At 46.1% G+C, this 6,007-nt stretch overlaps 1 long non-coding RNA gene across 5 annotated transcripts; it reads right to left on the reverse strand.

Moving 5' to 3' along the window:
• Positions 1-294: 294 nt before the first annotated feature.
• On the reverse strand, positions 295-2,558 carry LOC127927158 (uncharacterized). Of its 5 annotated transcripts, XR_008126425.1 has the most exons (5): positions 2,467-2,558; positions 1,974-2,071; positions 1,678-1,924; positions 840-1,529; positions 295-593 (listed from the first exon to the last, which is right to left on the reverse strand). It is a non-coding gene; the product is annotated as an uncharacterized LOC127927158 (long non-coding RNA). The 5 variants fall into 5 exon arrangements; XR_008126424.1 differs by lacking the exon at positions 1,974-2,071 and having other exon boundaries at positions 1,727-1,924; positions 2,418-2,521; XR_008126426.1 differs by lacking the exon at positions 1,974-2,071 and having other exon boundaries at positions 840-1,331; positions 1,628-1,924; positions 2,418-2,521.
• Positions 2,559-6,007: the final 3,449 nt, after the last annotated feature.

A 6,007-nucleotide genomic window follows, 5' to 3' on the forward strand; every position in this document is an offset into this window, starting at 1 on the left:
AGGACCTCCCCTACAGTCAGGACACACAGAGATCTGGACAGTCTCCACTAGGACCTCCCCTACAGTCAGGACACACAGAGATCTGGACAGTCTCCACTAGGACCTCCCCTAAAGTCAGGACACACAGAGATCTGGACGGTCTCCACTAGGACATCTCCTACAGTCAGGACACACAGAGATCTGGACAGTCTCCACTAGGACATCTCCTACAGTCAGGACACACAGAGATCTGGACAGTCTCCACTAGGACCTCCCCTACAGTCAGGACACACAGAGATCTGGTCGGTCTCCACTAGGACCTCCCCTACAGTCAGGACACACAGAGATCTGGTCAGTCTCCACTAGGACCTCCCCTACAGTCAGGACACACAGAGATCTGGTCAGTCTCCACTAGGACCTCCCCTACAGTCAGGACACACAGAGATCTGGTCAGTCTCCACTAGGACCTCCCCTACAGTCAGGACACACAGAGATCTGGACAGTCTCCACTAGGACCTCCCCTACAGTCGGGACACACAGAGATCTGGACAGTCTCCACTAGGACCTCTCCTACAGTCAGGACACACAGAGATCTGGTCAGTCTCCACTAGGACCTCCCCTACAGTCAGGACACACAGAGATCTGGACAGTCTCCACTAGGACCTCCCCTACAGTCAGGACACACAGAGATCTGGACAGTCTCCACTAGGACCTCCCCTACAGTCAGGACACACAGAGATCTGGACAGTCTCCACTAGGACCTCCCCTACAGTCAGGACACACAGAGATCTGGACAGTCTCCACTAGGACATAAACACACAGTCAGGACACACAGAGATCTGGACAGTCTCCACTAGGACCTCCCCTACAGTCAGGACACACAGAGATCTGGTCAGTCTCCACTAGGACCTCCCCTACAGTCAGGACACACAGAGATCTGGTCAGTCTCCACTAGGACCTCCCCTACAGTCAGGACACACAGAGATCTGGTCAGTCTCCACTAGGACCTCCCCTACAGTCAGGACACACAGAGATCTGGACAGTCTCCACTAGGACATAAACACACAGTCAGGACACACAGAGATCTGGACAGTCTCCACTAGGACCTCCCCTACAGTCAGGACACACAGAGATCTGGACAGTCTCCACTAGGACCTCCCCTACAGTCAGGATACACAGAGATCTGGACAGTCTCCACTAGGACCTCCCCTACAGTCAGGACACACAGAGATCTGGTCAGTCTCCACTAGGACATAAACACACAGTCAGGACACACAGAGATCTGGACAGTCTCCACTAGGACCTCCCCTACAGTCAGGACACACAGAGATCTGGACAGTCTCCACTAGGACCTCCCCTACAGTCAGGACACACAGAGATCTGGACAGTCTCCACTAGGACATAAACACACAGTCAGGACACACAGAGATCTGGACAGTCTCCACTAGGACCTCCCCTACAGTCAGGACACACAGAGATCTGGACAGTCTCCACTAGGACATAAACACACAGTCAGGACACACAGAGATCTGGACAGTCTCCACTAGGACCTCCCCTACAGTCAGGATACACAGAGATCTGGACAGTCTCCACTAGGACCTCCCCTACAATCAGGACACACAGAGATCTGGTCAGTCTCCACTAGGACATAAACACACAGTCAGGACACACAGAGATCTGGACAGTCTCCACTAGGACCTCCCCTACAGTCAGGACACACAGAGATCTGGACAGTCTCCACTAGGACCTCCCCTACAGTCAGGACACACAGAGATCTGGACAGTCTCCACTAGGACATAAACACACAGTCAGGACACACAGAGATCTGGACAGTCTCCACTAGGACCTCCCCTACAGTCAGGACACACAGAGATCTGGACAGTCTCCACTAGGACATAAACACACAGTCAGGACACACAGAGATCTGGACAGTCTCCACTAGGACCTCCCCTACAGTCAGGACACACAGAGATCTGGTCAGTCTCCACTAGGACCTCCCCTACAGTCAGGACACACAGAGATCTGGACAGTCTCCACTAGGACCTCCCCTACAGTCAGGACACACAGAGATCTGGTCAGTCTCCACTAGGACCTCCCCTACAGTCAGGACACACAGAGATCTGGTCAGTCTCCACTAGGACATAAACACACAGTCAGGACACACAGAGATCTGGACAGTCTCCACTAGGACATAAACACACAGTCAGGACACACAGAGATCTGGACAGTCTCCACTAGGACCTCCCCTACAGTCAGGATACACAGAGATCTGGACAGTCTCCACTAGGACCTCCCCTACAGTCAGGACACACAGAGATCTGGTCAGTCTCCACTAGGACATAAACACACAGTCAGGACACACAGAGATCTGGACAGTCTCCACTAGGACCTCCCCTACAGTCAGGACACACAGAGATCTGGACAGTCTCCACTAGGACCTCCCCTACAGTCAGGACACACAGAGATCTGGACAGTCTCCACTAGGACATAAACACACAGTCAGGACACACAGAGATCTGGACAGTCTCCACTAGGACCTCCCCTACAGTCAGGACACACAGAGATCTGGACAGTCTCCACTAGGACATAAACACACAGTCAGGACACACAGAGATCTGGACAGTCTCCACTAGGACCTCCCCTACAGTCAGGATACACAGAGATCTGGACAGTTTCCAATAGGACCTCCCCTACAGTCAGGACACACATCTGGACTGTGTGTTTAAGGTACAGCTCCCTCCAGGTAGCGCTAGGCTAATACTGTTAGTGAGTGTAAAGCTAACCTGCACTGTGTGTTTAAGGTACAGCTCCCTCCAGGTAGCGCTAGGCTAATACTGTTAGTGAGTGTAAAGCTAACCTGCACTGTGTGTTTAAGGTACAGCTCCCTCCAGGTAGCGCTAGGCTAATACTGTTAGTGAGTGTAAAGCTAACCTGCACTGTGTGTTTAAGGTACAGCTCCCTCCAGGTAGCGCTAGGCTAATACTGTTAGTGAGTGTAAAGCTAACCTGCACTGTGTGTTTAAGGTACAGCTCCATCCAGGTAGCGCTAGGCTAATACTGTTAGTGAGTGTAAAGCTAACCTGCACTGTGTGTTTAAGGTACAGCTCCCTCCAGGTAGCGCTAGGCTATTACTGTTAGTGAGTGTAAAGCTAACCTGCACTGTGTGTTTAAGGTACAGCTCCATCCAGGTAGCGCTAGGCTAATACTGTTAGTGAGTGTAAAGCTAACCTGCACTGTGTGTTTAAGGTACAGCTCCATCCAGGTAGCGCTAGGCTAATACTGTTAGTGAGTGTAAAGCTAACCTGCACTGTGTGTTTAAGGTACAGCTCCCTCCAGGTAGCGCTAGGCTAATACTGTTAGTGAGTGTAAAGCTAACCTGCACTGTGTGTTTAAGGTACAGCTCCCTCCAGGTAGCGCTAGGCTAATACTGTTAGTGAGTGTAAAGCTAACCTGCACTGTGTGTTTAAGGTACAGCTCCATCCAGGTAGCGCTAGGCTAATACTGTTAGTGAGTGTAAAGCTAACCTGCACTGTGTGTTTAAGGTACAGCTCCCTCCAGGTAGCGCTAGGCTATTACTGTCTGGACCAGGCTGGGTTTATCCTTAACACACTCCTCACACACAGACAGACAGTAAAGAGGCAATTATCTCTGCTGTGACCAGAAGAACCATCCCCACCCCTCTTCCTCTTTTCTCTTTACAGGAGAGGAGTAGAGGGAGGGAGGGAGGGAGAGGGGGAGGGAGGGAGGGAGGGAGGCAGGGAGAGTGGGCGAGAGAGACCTGGATTACTATCGGTAACCTGGGGGGTAGAGGGGGTAAGGGGGGGTAACCTGGGGGGGGTAGAGAGGGATGTTTCAACAATAACGGGCGGGAGGGAGGGAGGGAGGGAGAGGTAGGCAGGGAAGGAGGAGGGAGGAAGAGAGAGAGAGGTAGGCAGGGAAGGAGGAGGGAGGAAGAGAGAGAGAGGTAGGCAGGGAAGGAGGAGGGAGGAAGAGAGAGAGAGGTAGGCAGGGAAGGAGGAGGGAGGAAGAGAGAGAGAGGTAGGCAGGGAAGGAGGAGGGAGGAAGAGAGAGAGAGGTAGGCAGGGAAGGAGGAGGGAGGAAGAGAGAGAGAGGTGGGCAGGGAAGGAGGAGGGAGGAAGAGAGAGAGAGGTGGGCAGGGAAGGAGGAAGAGAGAGAGAGGTGGGCAGGGAAGGAGGAGGGAGGAAGAGAGAGAGGTGGGCAGGTAAAAAGACAACTTGACAGTGTTGATTGTTGACAGTGGCGTGCGTTGTTGAAATGCATTGTGGGTGAATTATACAACATGAAAGAGAACTAATTAGTCTGTGATTTCCCTAATTACATGAGACTTCCTGTTAGACAGACACACGCACCACACACAACGGGTATGACAGACACAACGAAGAACCAGATATTTACTGAAGGGCTTTCAGTCGAGGTAGGAAGGGTAGAGAAGAAGGGAGGGTGAGAAGGAGGGAGGTAGAGAGAGCGAGGGAAAGAGGGAGGGGGCATGAGAGCTTCTTAGTGATCTACAATCAAGGGGGCGAGGGAGGGAGAGAGAAAGAGGGAGAGAGACAGAGAAAGAGAGAGAGAGACATTTATTGTTCATTTCACTTTTGTATATTATCTACCTCACTTGCTTTGGCAATGTTAACACGTTTCCCAATATGTATGCCAATAAAGCCCCTTGAATTGAAATTTAATTGACAGAGAGAGAAAGAGAGACAGAGAGTGAGAGACAGAGAGAGAGAGAGTGAGAGACAGAGAGAGAGTGAGAGACAGAGAGAGAGACAGAGAGAGAGAGTGAGAGACAGAGAGAGAGTGAGAGACAGAGAGAGAGTGTGAGAGAGAGAGAGAGTGGAGACAGAGACAGAGAGTGAGAGACAGAGAGTGAGAGACAGAGTGAGAGACAGAGAGTGAGAGACAGAGAGAGAGAGAGAGAGAGAGAGAGTGAGAGACAGAGAGTGAGAGACAGAATGAGAGAGAGAGAGTGAGAGACAGAGAGAGAAAGTGAGAGACAGAGAGAGAGAGAGAGAGCGTTGACATATTCTATACATTATAGTTTGCTTCAGTAGGCTTTTTCATTATATGTATCCTATATATGTAATAGTATACTATATATGTAATAGTATACTATATCATTATATGTAATAGTATACTACATATGTAACAATATACTATATCATTATATGTAATAGTATACTATATATGTAACAGTATACTATATCATTATTTGTAATAGTTTACTATATATGTAATAGTATACTATATCATTATATGTAATAGTATACTATATATGTAATAGTATACTATATATGTAATAGTATACTACATATGTAATAGTATACTATATATGTAATAGTATACTACATATGTAATAGTATCCTACATATGTAATAGTATCCTACATATGTAATAGTATACTATATCATCATATGTAATAGTATACTATATATGTAGTAGTATACTATATCATTATATGTAATAGTAAACTATATATGTAACAGTATACTATATCATGATATGTAATAGTATACTACATATGTAATAGTATACTACATATGTAATAGTATACTATATATGTAACAGTATACTATATCATTATATGTAATAGTATACTACATATGTAATAGTATACTATATATGTAATAGTATACTATATCAATATATGTAATAGTATACTATATATGTAATAGTATACTATATATGAAATATTATACTATATCATTATATGTAATAGTATTCTATATCATTATATGTAATAGTATACTATATATGTAAGAATATACTATATCATTATATGTAATAGTATACTATATATGTAATATTATACTATATCATTATATGTAATAGTATACTATATCATTATATGTAATAGTATACTACATATGTAATAGTATACTACATATGTAATAGTATACTATATATGTAACAGTATACTATATCATTATATGTAATAGTATACTACATATGTAATAGTATACTATATATGTAATAGTATACTATATCAATATATGTAATAGTATACTATA

The sequence above is a fragment of the Oncorhynchus keta genome, unplaced genomic scaffold, assembly GCF_023373465.1.
Source record: "Oncorhynchus keta strain PuntledgeMale-10-30-2019 unplaced genomic scaffold, Oket_V2 Un_contig_9651_pilon_pilon, whole genome shotgun sequence".
Lineage (NCBI taxonomy): Eukaryota > Metazoa > Chordata > Actinopteri > Salmoniformes > Salmonidae > Oncorhynchus > Oncorhynchus keta.